Source organism: Papio anubis, chromosome 5 (genome assembly GCF_008728515.1).
Source record: "Papio anubis isolate 15944 chromosome 5, Panubis1.0, whole genome shotgun sequence".
In the NCBI taxonomy this organism is placed as follows: domain Eukaryota; kingdom Metazoa; phylum Chordata; class Mammalia; order Primates; family Cercopithecidae; genus Papio; species Papio anubis.
Window position 1 is genome coordinate 169,139,393 of NC_044980.1, and position 16,893 is coordinate 169,156,285.

Consider the following 16,893-nt stretch of genomic DNA (forward strand, 5'->3'; position numbering starts at 1 on the left):
GCTGAGGCAGGAGAATCACTTGAACCCAAGAGACAGAGGTTGCAGTGATCTGAGATCACACCATTGCACTCCAGCCTGGGTGACAGAGTGAGATTCTGTTCTCCAAACAAAACAAGAAAAAAGAGTGGATCAGAAAACACATACTATAGTGCTTGGTTAATAGGTGTTTAATAGGCTGGGCGCCGTGGCTCACGCCTGTAATCTCAGCACTTTGGGAGGCCGAGTCAGGTGGATCATGAGGTCAAGAGATCGAGACCATCCTGGCCAACATGGTGAAACCCCATCTCTACTAAAAACAAAAAAATTAGCTGGGTGTGGTGGCGCATGTCTGTAGTCCCAGCTACTCAGGAGACTGAGGCAGGAGAATTGCTTGAACCTGGGAGGCGGAGGTTGCAGTGAGCCGAGATCACGCCACTGTACTCCAGCCTAACGACAGAGCAAGACTCTGTCTCAAAAAAATAAAATGCAATAGATGTTTAATAAGTAGTTGAATCTAAATCCTAGAGCATCCTCTCATGTCAAGTTTTAAGATTGAAAAGTGATAATTTTTTTTTTTTTTTTTTTTTTGAGACAAAGTCTGGCTCTGTCGGCCAGGCTGGAGTGCAGTGGCGCGATCTCAGCTCACTGTAACCTCCGCCTCCTGGGTTCACACCTCCTTCCTCAGTCTCCTGAGTAGCTGGGACTACAGGCGCCCGCCACCATGCCCGGCTAATTTTTTGTATTTTTTTTTTTTTTAGTAGAGACGGGGTTTCACTGTGTTAGCCAGGGTGGTCTCGATCTCCTGACCTCGTGATCTTCCCGTCTCGGCCTCCCAAAGTGCTGGGATTACAGGCATGAGCCACCGTGCCTGGCCAGTGATAAACTTTTAACATTTTGTGACTTGACATTAAATTTTGCTAATATATATACATCTTATGCATGTGAAATTCTAGGGGTGTGATTTCAAGCTATCTTGAAACATAATGGCAGATTTTCTCAGCCTAGAAGGAGTGAGGGATGGGCAGGGAACAGGGAAGGTCAAATTATTAGATTATTTTTGGAGGACCTATAAAGTTTGTTTCTCTATAGTGTTTTTGAAGTGAAATACCTTCATGTCTCTCAAAACAACTTTTCTGCTTGAATCTGAGCGGTAAACTCACATTTAGGAAAGATTGAATATAGCCAGCATACTTTTTGTTTCTGTTTGTTTTAGTGGAATTAAGTCTGTTAAGTGAAAGAATCAATACTAGAATAGGAATTAATGGGGGCCGGGCCTGGTGGCTCATGCCTGTAATCCCAGCACTTTGAGAGGCTGAGGCGGGTGGATCACCTGAGGTCAGGAATTTGAGACCTGCCTGGCCAACATGGTGAAACCACATCTCTACTAAGAATACAAAAAAAATTAGCCAGACCTGGTGGCACACTCCTGTATTTGGAAGGGCGAGGCAGGAGAATCGCTTGGCCTGGGAGGCAGAGGTTGCAGTGAGCCAAGAGGGTATATCACTGCATTCCAGCCTGGGCAACAGAGTGAGACTCCATCTCAAAAAAAAAAAAAAAAAGGAATTAATGAAAGATAATTTATTTGGTTCCCCCAAAATCTAATTGTATTACTTCAGAACCTTTTAAGCTAGTTCAGACTCATCTCAGGATGCTTTTTACAAATGTCTCCTTAATGTGTCCTTCGTGTTTCTTTTTTTTCCTCACTCAGATACTGGAAGACCTCCTGTTTCTCAGTAGTAATAGTAGCTAACTTGTTTTAATCTGCACAACCCAAGGGACTGAACACTATTTTTATTTACATTTTACCAATGAGGAAGCTAAACCTAAGAAAGATGCCTAATGTTACCAAGCTAGTGCGTGGTAGAATTAGAATAAAGGGTTATTGCTTGTGTGTTTTTTGTTTTTTGTTTTACTTTTTCTTTCTTTTTTTTTTTCCTTGAGACAGAGTCTTGCTCTGTTTCCTAGGCTAGAGTGCAATGACTTGATCTTGGCTCACTGCAACTTCCGCCTCCTGGGTTCAAGTGATTCTCCTGCCTCAGCCTCCCGAGTAGCTGGGATTACAGGTGCTCACCACCACACCTGGCTAATTTTTGTAGTTTTAGTAGAGACAGGGTTTCACCATGTTGGCCAGGCTGGTCTCGAACTCCTGACCTCAGTGATCTGCCTGCCTCAGCCTCCCATAGTGCTGGGATTACAGGCATGAGCCACTGCACCCAGCCTTAAATTTTTCTATTGCTGCTGCACAAATTAAAATTACTTGTGTCTCTAACTTTCCAACAAAGCTCAGCCACTTCTTCCACTTACTCTTTTTTTTTCTTTTCCTTTTTTTGTAGGGACAGGGTCTCATCATGTTTCCCAGGCTGGGCGCGAACCCCTGTCCTTAAGGCCTCCTGCCTTGGCCTCCCAAAGTGTTGGGATTACAGGTGTGAGCCACCACACCCGGCCCCCACCTATTTTAATTGCTTGGATAAAGAATATTGTAGGGGGTTTTTTTTGGAAATGTTTATTCATGTGGTATTTATGTATATTCAAATATTTATACAGTAAACATCCACACTTGTGTACTGCTATTTGGGTCCAATCAGTTATCAAATATTTGAGAATCTATTATTTGAGATTAAGATATGGTTATATCTTGATTTGCACAGACCATTTGGTTCCACAGCTGGTGTTTCCAAGCTGATTCTTTTTTTTTTTTTTTTTTTTTCCCGAGACAGGGTCTTGTTCTGTCACCTGGGCTGGAGTACGGTGGCACAACCATAGCTCACTGTAGCCTCAACCTCCCGGGCTCAAGTGACCCTCCCACATCAGCCTCCCAAGTAGCTGGGACTAAATGCATATACCGGCATGCCCAGCTAATGTTTTTATTTTCTGTAGAGATGGGTCTCACTGTGTTGCCCAGGCTGCCAAACTGATTCTAAGTGAAAATTCTTCAAGGGATGTTAGTATTTTTTTTTTTTAGACCTTCCCTTATGTGAAGTTGTGAGATTAAATTTTCTTTTTTTCTAGAAGCAGAACCTTTCAAAGCCTTTAGAAGATTATATTGCAGATTTTTTTTTTTTTTTTTTTTTTTTTGAGACAGAGTCTTGCTCTGTCACCCAGGCTGGAGTGCAGTGGCGCGATTTCAGCTCACTGCAAGCTCCGTCTCCTGAGTTCATGCCATTCTCCTGCCTCAGCCTCCCGAGCAGCTGGGATTACAGGTGCCCACCACACGCCCGGCTAATTTTTTGTATTTTTAGTAGAGATGGGGTTTCACCATGTTAGCCAGGATGGTCTCGATCTCCTGACCTCATGATCCGCCTGACTCGGCCTCCCAAAGTGCTGGGATTACAGGCGTGAGCCGCCGCGCCCGGCCTATATTGCAGATTTCTTTTTTTTTTTTTTTTTTTTTTGAGACGGAGTCTCACTTTGTCGCCCAGGCTGGAGTGCAGTGGCACCATCTCGGCTCACTGCAAGCTCCGCCTCCTGGGTTCACGCCATTCTCCTGCTTCAGCCTCCGAGTAGCTGGGACTACAGGCGCGCACCACCACGCCTGGCTAATTTTTTGTATTTTTAGTAGAGACGGGGTTTCACCGTGTTAGCCAGGATGGTCTGGATCTCCCGACCTCGTGATCCGCCCGCCTCGGCCTCCCACAGTGCTGGGATTACAGGCGTGAGCCACCGTGCCCGGCATATTGCAGATTTCTAAAAGGGGTATTTGAAAAGAGATATTTGATATGCACTTTTTTTTTTTTTTTTTTTTTTTTGAGGCAGAGTCTCATTCTGTCTCCCCGGCTAGGGTACAGTGGCGCAATCTCAGCTCACTGCAACCTCCGCCTTCCAGGCTCAAGTGATCCTCTTGCCTCAGCCTTCTGAGTAGCTGGGATTACAGACATGCACCACCACGCCCTGCTAATTTTTGTATTTTTAGTAGAGACAGGGTTTCACCGTGTTGGCCAGGCTGGTCTCGAACGTCTGGCCTCAAGTGATCTGTCCGCCTCAGCGTCCCAAAATGCTGGGATTACAGGCGTGAGCCACGGAGCCTAGCCAGATATGCACCATTTTCCAGTCTTATTTGACTCCAAACCCTTTGTCCATAGAGAAAAACTATTAACATGTTTGTTGATCTTATGCCTAAAGGAGAACAATTTTATATACATCTATGGGCTGGTATTCAGCTACTAGTATATACAATAAAGAAATTGAAAGTTTCTTTTTCTTTTTTTTTTCTGAGATGGAGTTTGGCCCTTGTCATCCAGGCTGGAGTGCAATGACACAATCTTGGCTTACTGCAGCGTCTGCTTCCCAGATTCAAGCAATTCTCCTGCCTCAACCTGTTGAGTAACTGGGATTGCAGGCACCTGCCACCATGCCTGCCTAATTTTTGTATTTTAGTAGAGACGGGGTTTCACCATGTTGGCCAGGCTGGTCTCAAACTCCTGATCTCAGGTGATCTGTCCTCCTTGGCCTCCCAAAGTGCTGAAATTACAGTTATGAGCCACCATGCCCATCCCAGAAATTGAAATTTTCTGAATTAAGGATTTATTGAAAGCTATTTTAGCTGGGCACAATGGCTCATGCCTGTAATGGGCACCTGGGAGGCTGAGGCAGGAGAATCACTTGAACCCAAGAGGCGGGGATTGCAGTGAGCCGAGATCATGCCACTGCACTCCAGCCTGGGCAACAGAGCAAGACTTCATCTCAAAAAAAAGAAAACAATACAATTTCTAGTAATAATGAATGGGAGGCATTTTGGCGTAAGAGAGAATCTGGACTTTGGAAGTAATTAGTCTAGAATTCAGTCTTTGCTCCACCATTTACCATTATCTGCATATTCCTAGACAAGGCATGTACATTTTGAATCTCTGGCTTTCTCAGTGATGAAAATAAGGGTTTCAATACTTACAGTATCTATTTTATTACATGGTAGTAGATGTTTAGTAAGTTGCCGGTACTTAATTTGGAGTATCAGTAATTAAATGTGAATAATAAAGATCTGAGTGTGTTTAAGAGTTTGAATTAGTCTAGATCAGAGCCTAGCCACGATCACTTAATTTCCTGAACGGATTTCAGATTTCATTTCTCCTGCTACTATCAGAGAAGGCATACTGTCTATTACATAAAGCAAAGCAAAGCTGTCTGTGTGGTCGGAAGGAGAGAACAAAGATCCCTAGTTTTGCCAAGTTTCTCTCTGGGAATAACTGAAAACAAGACCTGAAATACGCATTCTTAGCAAGCTAAAACCAACAAGCCAATTGGAATTTAGAGAGTATTTAGATCTCAGCTGAGATTTCACACCAACCCCGTGCAGCGTTTGTTAGTGTAAACAGATGAGATATGGAAAGATAAACTCCACTTAGGAAAATGAGGAGACTACACCCTGGTTACCCAATCCCTATCCAAATAGCTGTTTGAGCCATCTTGTTAAAATACTACACACCATCTATTATTGTTTGCCATACCTTCTTTGAGTCATGCTTTAGCAAGAGATAGATCAGGGATCACAGTATTTCAAAAGCTAGTCTCCAGGTGACTGACACCTTCTTGTCTTCTGACTTGGGAGAGGCGGAAGTTTGACCAAAGCTGGAGTAGGAAAGTAGTTCACACACTTCTCCAATCTCCCCTATATATTTTACTAGATGCTTGACCAAAGCTGAAGTAGGAAAGTAGTATAGAATAGTTCACACACTTCCCCAGTCTCCCCTGTGCATTTTATTAGAGATTGATTGGGGTTCAGTCTCTAGTAAAATGCCCCAAAAGTAAATAATGCCTTTCTCCCACTGATACTATCAGGCAATTACATTTTTAAGTTGCTATAGTTAAATGCAGTGCTCTCCAAAATCCTTGGAAAGTCAGTTTATGGAAGGGGAGTCATCTCTGAAGGGAGGAGGAAGGAGGGAAAGGATCATGGAGCAATGGATTTTTCTCAGTAAGACAGACTGGGATGGACTTGCCCAATGGATGGTTTTCTTTCCTTTTTTTTTTTTTTTTTTTCTGTCACCTGTATGTCCCAGACCAGTGGGGGATTTATGGTGGCAGTTGATGACATTAGACACTCGGCCCTAAAAGATTAGAGAAGGGGGTGCCATAGTTAACCCTTATATCCATTGCAGCTAATTTGTACAATGCTATCTCAAGCCACCTTAGGTGTCAATAGACTTTTTTTTTTTTTTTTTTTTTGAGTCAGTCTCACTCTTTTCGCCCAGCCTAGAGTGCAGTGGTGCCATCTCAGCTCGCTGCAACCTTCATCTCCCAGGTTCAAGCGATTCTGGTGCCTCAGCCACCCGAGTAGCTGGAGATTACAGGCATGCACAACCACACCAGGCTGTTTTGTATTTATACAGAACCGGGTTTTGCCGTGTTGGCCAGGCTGGTCTCAAATTCCTGGCCTCCCAAAGTTCTGGGATTATGGGCATGAGCCACCATGCTCACATAATGCCAGTTTTAGCTGACCTTTATTAAGCACTTACTTCCTCCTCTCCCAAGTCAGAAGACAAGAAGGTGTCAGTCACTTGGAGACTAGCTTTTGAAATACTGTGATCCCTGATCTCTCTCTTACTAAAGCATGACTCAAAGAAGGTATCACAAAGAAGGTATACCCAAATTGGTATGGGATACTTTCATGTAATTCTTTTCAAAGATTCAACATTCTCAATTGATAATAGGCAAGATAGCAATATCTGTCTTACAGGATCGTTGAGGAAAATGTGAAGATAGCTATCTTAGTTCCTGAAACAGAGTAGGAATAAATGAGTAATAATGAGAAGATCAGTGTTTAAGAAACTAGAAGGGCGGACTTGGTGGCTCACACCTGTAATCCCAGCACTTTGGGAAGCTGAGGGGGGCAGATCACTTGAGATCAGGAGTTCAAGACTAGCCTGGCCAACATGGTGAAACCCTGTCTATTAAAAATACAGAAATTAGCTGGGTGTGTTGGTGGGCACCTGTAATCCCAGCTACTTGAGAGGCTGAGGCAGGAGAATCACTTGAACCCGGAAAGCAGAGATTGCAGTGAGCTGGAATCTCGCCACTGCACGCCAGCCTGGTCGACAGGAGTGAGAATCTGTCTCAAAAAAAAAAAAAAAGAAAAAGAAAGAAACTAGAGAGAGATAAACAAAAGTTGATTGTTAGACTGAGATAGGATTCATTCATTTATTCAAACATTTCCTACTTTATGCCAAGGCATTGCACTGAGTCTTGGGAGTATAGATTCCCTCCTCAAAAGAAAGTTCCTTTTAAAAGAGAATCATGGCTGGGCACATTGGTTCACACCTATAATCCCACCACTTTGGAAGGCGAAGTGGGAGAATCACTTGAGGCTAGGAGTTCAAGACCAGGCTGAGCAACATGTGGGACCCCCCCCCCCAATCTATGCCCCCCCAAAAAAACAAAAAAAAAGTGGGTATGGGCCGGGCGCGGTGGCTCTAGCCTGTAATCCCAGCACTTTGGGAGGCCGAGACGGGCGGATCACGAGGTCAGGAGATCGAGACCATCCTGGCGAACACGGTGAAACCCCGTCTCTACTAGAAAAAATACAAAAAACCTAGCCGGGCGAGTGTAGTAGTCCCAGCTACTCGGGAGGCTGAGGCAGGAAAATGGCGTAAACCCAGGAGGCGGAGCTTGCAGTGAGCTGAGATCCGGCCACTGCACTCCAGCCTGGGTGACAGAGTGAGACTCCGTCTCAAAAAAAAAAAAAAAAAGGCCGGGCGCGGTGGCTCACGCCTGTAATCCCAGCACTTTGGGAGGCCGAGGCGGGCGGATCACGAGGTCAGGAGATCGAGACCATCCTGGCTAACACGGTGAAACCCCGTCTCTACTAAAAATACAAAAAATTAGCCGGGCATAGTGGTGCGCGCCTGTAGTCCCAGCTACTTGGAGGCTGAGGCAGAATGGCGTGAACCCGGGAGGTGGAGCTTGCAGTGAGCGGAGATCGTGCACTCCAGCCTGGGCGACAAAGCAAGACTCCATCTCAAAGTCTCAAAAAAAAAAAAAAAAAAAAAAAATACAAAACAAAACAAAACAAAAAAAGTGGGTATGGTGGTACATGCCTGTAGTCCTAGCTACTTGGGAGGCTGAGGCAGAAGGATGACTTGAGCCCAGGAGCCGATGGTTATAGTGAGCTATGATCATGCTACTGCACTCCAGACTGAGTGGCAGAGAGACCCTCTCTCTAAAAAATACAAAAAAATTTAGGCTGGGCATGGTGCCTCATGCCTGTAATCCCAGCACTTTGGGATGCCAAGGTGGGTGCATCGCCTGAGGTCGGGAGTTCGAGACCAGCCTGGCCAACATGATGAAACCCTGTCTCTACTCAAAATACAAAAATTAGGTGGGTATGGTGGCAGGTGCCTATAATCCCAGCTACTCCAGAGGCTGAGGTAGAAGAATCACTTGAACCCAGGAAGCAGAGGTTGCAGTGAGCTGAGATCGCGCCATTGTACTCCAGCCTGGGTGACAGAGCGAGACTCTGTCTCTGAAAATAAAAATAAAAAACTGTAAAAAAAGAATTATAATTGGAGTTCTGAAGAAATTACTTTGGTGGGAGCTTGAAGCCTGTGACTGATGTAAGTCTAGCATTCCTCTGCTTCTCTGTTTTACCTCTCTTCCAGAAGTGCTGATAGCCAAACATTTTATTGCTGAGCAGAGAATTGGTAGCAAAGCTAATGGAATATCTCCAGCCAAAACTGCAGTATTCTTTCTCTCTGAACAAATCTGGCATTGCAAAACTTTGGTTGGCACTGAAATGGCAATGAATATTGGCTTGAGACGTACTTAGCATTTGACTTATTGAATCCAGCCCATCCAATATAAATTGGAATAGTCCTTTCGAAATGCGTTTTGGCACTGTGGGTCAAGAACTCTAAAAATAATGTATATTCTTTGGCTCCAAGTTTTACCTAGATCCAGAAGAAATCCTAAATACAGGCAAACTTTATAAATAGTAGTGTTCATCATAGTGCTATTTTAATAGTGAAAATTGGAAGCAGCCGTAACATCTATATGTAAATTGTTGTAGCCAGTTAGAGTATTGTATAACCATGGTTATGAAGAGTGTATGAAGTTTATGAAGAGTTATAAGGAAGTATTTTGTAAAATGTGCAAAGTTATAAATATCTAAAAGAGAGAAGTCTCACACAGGTAAGAGAAAATAGAGAAGTCTCCTCAAACCTTGACTTGTATGTAGTGATGTGAGAGGTGGGGTGGAAAAGTTGGTTTTCTAGCCAGGAGAGAAAACACCAGAAGACTCCTGTAAACATCAAAGGCAGAGATGAATGGATTTTCCTCAGCATACATACAGTCTAGAATGGAGAAGAAAAGACCATTAAATAGTTTCCCCTATAATAATTTTATTTAATTATAAAAGAGGTTGAATCAAGCCCTAAACCTTTTCCTTGGAGTGTGGGGAACTAGAAGGAAATATGTAAATGTAAACCAATTGTATTACTAATGATTGGAACCACCACAGGGTAGCCTCTTACCCCACACCATTTCTAATCTTTCTCTAATATTTAAACTTTACCAGCCAGGCGCAGTGGCTCACACCTGTAGTCCCAGCACTTTGGGAGGCCGAGGCGGACAGATCACCTGAGGTTGGGAGTTCAAGACCAATCTGACCAACATGGAGAAACCCTGTCTCCACTAAAAATACAAAATTAGCCGAGCGTGGTGGCGCATGCTTGTAATCCCAGCTACTCAGGAGGCTGAGGCAGGAGAATCACTTGAACCCAGGAGGCGGAGGTTGCAGCTGAGATCGCGCCACTGCACTCCAGCCTGGGCAACAAAGAGCAAAACTCCATCTCCAAAAATATAAATAAATAAATAAACTCTACCTAACTTATACTAGGTTTAAAAAAACCGATAGAAAACCCAGGTAATCAACCCTGTCTGAGTTATGAATGCAACTGTTTCCAGACGGTGAATGCCAAATGAGTTCAGCACACTAGCTTACTTTGGCTTTTTGAAGAGATCACTAGAAAACTATCCTGCTGACTAGCAGTGAGGTCAGGTAGTTCCCACACAACGCATTTAGTGTGATGAAATAGCGTTTTTACCTTCATCTGGCAGTCTGTTTCCACTTTTTCCATTCTTTTTTTTTTGAGACGGAGTCTCGGCTTGTCGCTTCAGGGCTGGAGTGCAGTGGCCAGATCTCAGCTCACTGCAGTTCACCCGGTTCACGCCCATTCCCACTCAGCCTCCTGGCAAGCAGCTGGGACTACAGGCCGGGCCGCCCGGCTAAGGCTTTTTACCTTTAGTAGAGACGGGACCACCGTGACAACCACAGGGAGCGGTCTCGACTCTGACCTCGATCCGGCCTCGGCTCGCCCCAAAGTGCTGGGATTACAGGCTTGAGCCACCGCGCCTGGCCCGGCCTCCCGGGTTTACGCCATTCTCCTGCCTCAGCCTCCTGAGTAGCTGGGACTACAGGCGCCTGCCACCTGGCCCGGCTAATTTTTTGTATTTTTTAGTAGAGACGGGGTTTCACCGTGTTCGCCAGGATGGTCTCGATCTCCTGACCTCGTGATCCGCCCGTCTCGGCCTCCCAAAGTGCTGGGATTACAGGCTTGAGCCACCGCGCCCGGCCTCCCATTCTTTTTACCTTTTTAAAGCCAGTCAAATTTAGCAATGAGGGGTTTTATATCTCTTGTTCTTTTTAGACAGATTTACTTTACCATACATAAAAATTTCTCACAAAGGTAAATAGTTTACCTCGTTGTTTGTAAATAACACCATTACTCCATTTGCGTAAGCCTTTGAGTACACCTTAATATTTCTCTTCCACCCCCCCATGTTTAATCTATCATCCGATCCTTTTGGCACTGTCTCTAAAATAAACCCCAAATATGTCCATTTCTTTTCCGTTTCACTGCTGTCATTCTATTCTATGCCATCATTCTCTTTTCCATGGACTTCATCTATATAATCTTGCTGGTGTCTTGCTGTCTTTCATGCTTTCTACAGTGACTTCATATGCAAACAGGAATGACTTACTTTAAAATGTGCATATGATCATGTCACTGTCACTAAATTTAGAATGAAGGGTCTGGATTAGTGATTCTCATCCCTATCTATACATTCTTTTTTTTTTTTTGAGACAAGAGTTTTACTCTTGTTGCCCATGCTGGAGTGCAATGGTACGATCTCAGCTCACTGCAACCTTTGCCTCCCAGGTTCAAGTGATTCTCCTGCCTCAGCCTCCCGAGTAGCTGAGATTACAGGTGCCCACCACCACGCCTGGCTAATTTTTGTATTTTTAGTAGAGATAGGGTTTCACCATGTTGACCAGGCTGGTCTCGAACTCCTGACCTCATGATCTGTCCACCTCAATCTCCTGAAGTGCTGGGATTACAGGCGTGATCCACCACACCCGGCCTGTTTTTATTTTTTTTTAAAGTAGAGAACAGGGTCTTGCTATGTTGTTCAGGCTGGTCTTGAACTTCAGGGCTCAAGTGATCCTCCCACCTTGGCCTCCCAGAATGCTGGGATTACAAGCATAAGCCACTGCACCCGGCTTGTAGCATTTTTTAAAAAGGTCCCTCATATAGGCACACCATGGTGGCTCATGCTTTGGGAGGGCAAGGTGGGAGGATCACTTGAGGCCAGGAGTTTGAGACCAGCCTGGTCAACGTAGTGAAATCTTCATCTCTACAAAAAAAAAGAAAGAAAGACAAAACAGGGCTCCTCATGTGGTTCTTATACAGGTAAAATGGAAAAATATTGCCTGACATGAATGATCTTTCCCCTGCCTACTTCTCAGACCTTATCTGTCAACTTGTCAAGCTGGTTCTGCCTCCAGTGTTTTCTCCCTTCTTGTTTCCTCCCTCCTTCAAGTTTTGTTTTACTTTTTAAATAAACTTGTCATTAGATTTATATTAACAGGAAATCGTGAAGATAATATAGAAAATTCCTATAAATCTCATGCTGAATGTTTCCTATTAGCACCTTGCATTATTAGTGTGGTACACTTGTCACAATCGATGAACCAATATTGATACACTATTATTATTAATTTTTTTTTTTTGAGACAGAGTCTCGCTCTGTCGCCCAGGCTGGAGTGCAGTGGCGCGATCTCAGCTCACTGCAACCTCCGCCTCCCAGGTTCACACCATTCTCCTGCCTCAGCCTCCCAAGTAGCTGGGACTACAGGCACCCGCCACCATGCCCGGCTAATTTTTTTGTATTGTTGGTAGAGACGGAGTTTCACCATATTAGCCAGGATGGTCTCGATCTCCTGACTTCGAGATCCACCCGCCTCGGCCTCCTAAAGTGCTGGGATTACAGGCGTGAGCCACCGCGCCCGGCCACTGATACACTATGATTAACAAAAGTCCATTCTTTATTCTAATTCTCTTAGTTTTTACCTGATATTCTTTTTTTTTTTTTTTTTTGGCCGAGTCTCGCTCTGTCACCCAGGCTGGAGTGCAGTGGCCGGATCTCAGCTCACTGCAAGCTCCGCCTCCCGGGTTCACGCCATTCTCCTGCCTCAGCCTCCCGAGTAGCTAGGACTACAGGCGCCCGCCACCTCGCCCGGCTAGTTTTTTGTATTTTTTAGTAGAGACGGGGTTTCATTGTGTTAGCCAGGATGGTCTCGATCTCCTGACCTCGTGATCCGCCCGTCTCGGCCTCCCAAAGTGCTGGGATTACAGGCTTGAGCCACCGCGCCCGGCCAACCTGATATTCTTTTTGTGTTCCAGGATCCCATTTAGGGCACTGCATACTATTTAGTAGTCATATCTTAGGTTCCTCCGGGCTGTGATAGTTCTTGAGCTTTTCTTGTTTTTGGTGACCTCGACAGTTTTCAGGAGTACCAGTCAGATATTTTGTAAAATATTTCTCAATTGACATTTGCCTGATGTTTCTCTCATAATTGGAGCTGGGATTATGGGTTTTTGGCAGGAAGATTTACGGAGGTAAAGTGCTATTTTCACTACAACAAATCAAAGGTACTCTCAGCATGCTTTATCACTGTCAATGTTTTGGCCTTGATCACCTAGCTGTGGTAGCGTTGGTCAGGTTTCTCCACTGTTAATCCCCCCGCCCCTGTTTCCATACTGTATTCTTTGGAAGGAAGTCACCATGCCTAGCCCATTCTGGGAAGGAATGAAAAGTTATGTTCTACTTCCTTGAAGGTAAAGGTAAAATATCTACATAAGTTACTTGGAATTCTTCTGCACAGGATATTTTTCTATTCTCCCCAATTTATTTATTCAGCCATGTATTTATATCATGAATATTTTATTGCTGAAAGTGTTCGAGCTTTAGTCACTGGGATCTTTTTCAGTTGAGTCCTCTATCCTTTTTTTTTTTTCCCCTTGGTAGAGATGGGATCTTGCTGTGTTGCCCAGGCTGGTATTGAACTCCTGGCCTCAAGCAGTCCTCCCACCTTGGCCTCCCAAAGTGTCAGGATTACAGGCATGAGCCACCACTCCCAGCCTCCTCTATCCTTTTGACCACAAGATTCTCTAGGCACATCTTATATATTTCTGGCCCCAGTCCTAGAATCAGCCACTTCTCCAAGGAGCCCTGATTCTTTTTATTAGAGAATGGTATTAGAAACCAAGATCTAGGCATTAGGTGTGCTTGCTACTGGGATGTTGTTGCTTGTAGGGCCTTTCAGCTGACTGAGCAAGGGATATGCATGTGTATATACTAAACTAAGTTTTTCTGTATGCAGTCATCTGTATCTATATTAAGCTAAACATGAGTTGATGTTTCCAATTCTGTCCATTACCACTCTATCCATTCTAGCCTTCTTCCTTTGGTTATCTGTCACCTCCCACTTTTACAGTGAGAAAACTGGCTTTCACCATTCATGATGTTTACTTAATTGTTCAAATCTGGGATACATATGCAGATATAGTGGCTTCAGAATTAATACATACTCCCATGGAGAAAAACCTTACCAAGTAGAGGACTGTGCTTATGTGTAATTCCTGTTGCCTTTAGTCTTACAGACTTCATTTCCAAAGTTTGTTAGTTAGCACCCCATCCCCCTTTGAGGAGGTTGTTTCACATATTTTCTAGACAATTAAATTCTTTTGTCAAAGTCAAAGTCTGTGTTCCATCCAGAGATCCTCTGATCTCTTAAATGATGTTTTAAATTTACATACATTAAGGTTCACTCTGCTGTAAAGTTCTGTGGGTTTTTATCTGTCTCAGAGTTTTTGCATATGTTGGCCTTCTGCCTGGAATACTCTTCCCAGATATTTCCCCATGACTGGCCCCTTATCTTTCATTCAGATCTCTGTTCAAATATTATCTCCTTGAGGAAGCTTTCCTTGAGCACCCAATCTAAAGGAATCTTCTAGAACAAAATGAAAATTTTGTTAGTGTATTTTCTTCAGTATGTGTGGTTTGTTTTGACCAGTCTCCATTTAGTAGGATGAAAATTTAAAGAGGGCAGGGACTGTATCTGTATCCTGGATATATAGTGAATGTATGTTGATATATGAGTGAATAATCCTGTCCCAGGTGTGTCCAGCATCACTTATTTCTAGGGCATAGTTTTAGTACTGATCAGTAGTGATTGAAAGCAGGCTTGTTCAGTTGGGTTTCCAGCTCACCCTGCTTTACTACTTAAAAAGTGTTTTGGTTGCAAGTTAGGTTAAGTATTTCAGTATATTAAAGATGGCAGTCACTCTGTTCTCTCCTGCAGTGTTTATAACCATTTATTTAAGGTTATTATTATTATTATTGAGACAAGGTCTTTCTATCGCCCAGGTTGGAGTGCAGTGGCGCAGTTTACTACAGTCTTGACCTCCTCAGGCTCAGGTGATCCTGAGTAGGTAATCCTTCTTGAGTGGCTGGGACTACAGGAGCACCACCACACCTGGCTAATTTTTTTTGTATTTTTTATAGAAATGGAGTTTCTCTATATTGTCCAGGCTGGTCTTAACTCCTGGGCTGAAGTGATTCACCCACCTTGGCTTCCCACCGTGCTAGGATTGCAGGTGTGAGCCACTGTGCCAGCCTAAAAGTTATTTTAGGGAGGGATTTATAATCTCTACTCCTACTTAGAATTACATATCAATACCGGCCAGGCGTGGTGGCTCACGCCTGTAATCCCAGCATTTTGGGAGGCCGAGACAGGTGGATCACCTGAGGTCAGGAGTTCGAGACCAGCCTGACCAACATGGTGAAACCCCATCTCTACTAAAAATACAAAAACTTGCCAGGCGTGGTGGCAGGCACCTGTAATCCCAGCTCCTTGGGGAGCCAAGGCAGGAGAATTGCTTGAACCCGGGAGGTGGAGGTTGCAGTGAGCTGAGACCCCACCATCGCACTCCAGCCTGGGGGACAAGAGCGAGACTTCATCTAAAAAAAAAGAATTACTGTTAATACCACAGATTTCCCAGCTCGGCTGTACATTAGAATCAGCTGAGGAGCTTTAAGAACAAACACTGCTTCCTGAGTTCTTTCCTGCCTTACTGATTTTCAGGAAAATTCTACAAATTTGTAAGTTTTAACAACCAGCTTGGCATCTAGTCAGAACATTTGAAGTTAAAAAACCCCAACAGCCAGGTATGGTGGCTCACGCCTATAATCCCAACACATTGGGAGGCCAAGGCGGGAGGATCGCTTGAGCCCAGGAGTTCAAGGCCAGCCTGGGCAACATGGTGAAATCCTGTCTCTACCCAAGAAAAATAGAAAAATTAGCCAAGCGTGGTGGCACACACCTGTGGTTCCAGCTACTCAGGAGGCTGAGATGGGAGGATCATTTGAGCCTGAGAGACAGCGGTTGCAAGTGAGCCAAGATCGTGCCACTGCACTCTAGCCTGGGCAACAGAGCCAGACAGAGCCTGTCTAAACAAACAAACAAACAAAATCCCAAAACAAAATTTAAAAATATAATGTATTAATGTAAAATGAGATTTTCTGATAGTGTCTAGAGGATTTCAGCTTATAGCTATGATGACTGAAGCTTATACAAAAAGATCCTTTTAACTTGGACTGATTCTTCTACAACGATTTAAGCCCATACTGTGTGCTTGGTACTAGTGAATATTACAGTGAATCATTCCCTGCTCTCAGAGAACTTACATTACCTCTGAGACAGCAATAGAATGAATGTAAATAATCATAAGATAGGAAACAATAGGCACATAAGAGAGAGAGAAAACAATTTTGGTATTTAGAGGAGAGAGCAGTCATTTGCACACTGGGAAGATGTTAGGATGAGTCCAATTCTTTTTTTTTTTTTTTTTTTTTTTGTTTTTGAGATGGAGTCTTGCTCTGTTACCCAGGCTGGAGTGTAGTGGCATGATCTTGGCTCACTACAGCCTCTGCCTCCTGGGTTCAAGCAGTTCCCTTGCCGCAGCCTCCTGGGTATCTGGGACTACAGGTATGCAGCACCAATGTGCCCAGCTAATTTTTTTTCTTTTTTTTTTTTAAGTAGAGATGGGGTTTTACCATGTTGGCCAGGCTGGTCTTGAACTCCTGACCTCAAGTGATCCGCCCACCTCAGCCTCCCAAAGTGCTGGGATTACAGGCGTGAGCCACCACCCCTGGCCTAGAGTCCAATTCTTAAAGAGAATCCACAGCGAGAAGGAGGAGCCCTGGACATCCCAATCCTTTAGTGGGTTGTAATGTAGGGCATTGAAAGTTAAGGGGGTCCTATTAGAAGCCAGAAGGGAATAGTCAAATGAGAAGAATTCTATAATGGTCAGGACCTAAAATCCAGACTCAGAACTGTCAAAGCCAGCAGTTCTTAAAGGAACCTTTCAATTTCAGTATTTTAAACATTAAAATTTTTTATTGCAAGTTTTTGTACTACATGTATAATTATAAAAAATGAGAACTTGTATACCTAAAAATCTAAACTTCGGTTTTTGAATTTTGTTTCATTTTTTTAAGCTCTGGAAAAGAAGTGCATTCCACATTAAACCCTTCACATTGCACATAAAGGAAACTAAATTCAGAGTTTAAATGTGCCTGTCC

The 16,893-nt window shown here is 43.9% G+C and overlaps 1 protein-coding gene across 3 annotated transcripts in view; it reads left to right on the forward strand.

Moving 5' to 3' along the window:
- FAF2 (Fas associated factor family member 2) overlaps positions 1–16,893 on the forward strand; it is a 63,555-nt gene that overhangs the window by 14,862 nt on the left and 31,800 nt on the right. The window contains exon 1 of one of the 3 annotated variants that reach the window (XM_021939972.1): positions 7,414–7,432. The exons of the other annotated variants lie outside the window; for them this stretch is intronic. The gene's annotated coding sequence lies outside the window, so the exon portion shown is untranslated. Of the gene's footprint in view, positions 1–7,413; positions 7,433–16,893 lie in introns of those variants that run through there. 3 annotated transcript variants of the gene reach the window in all.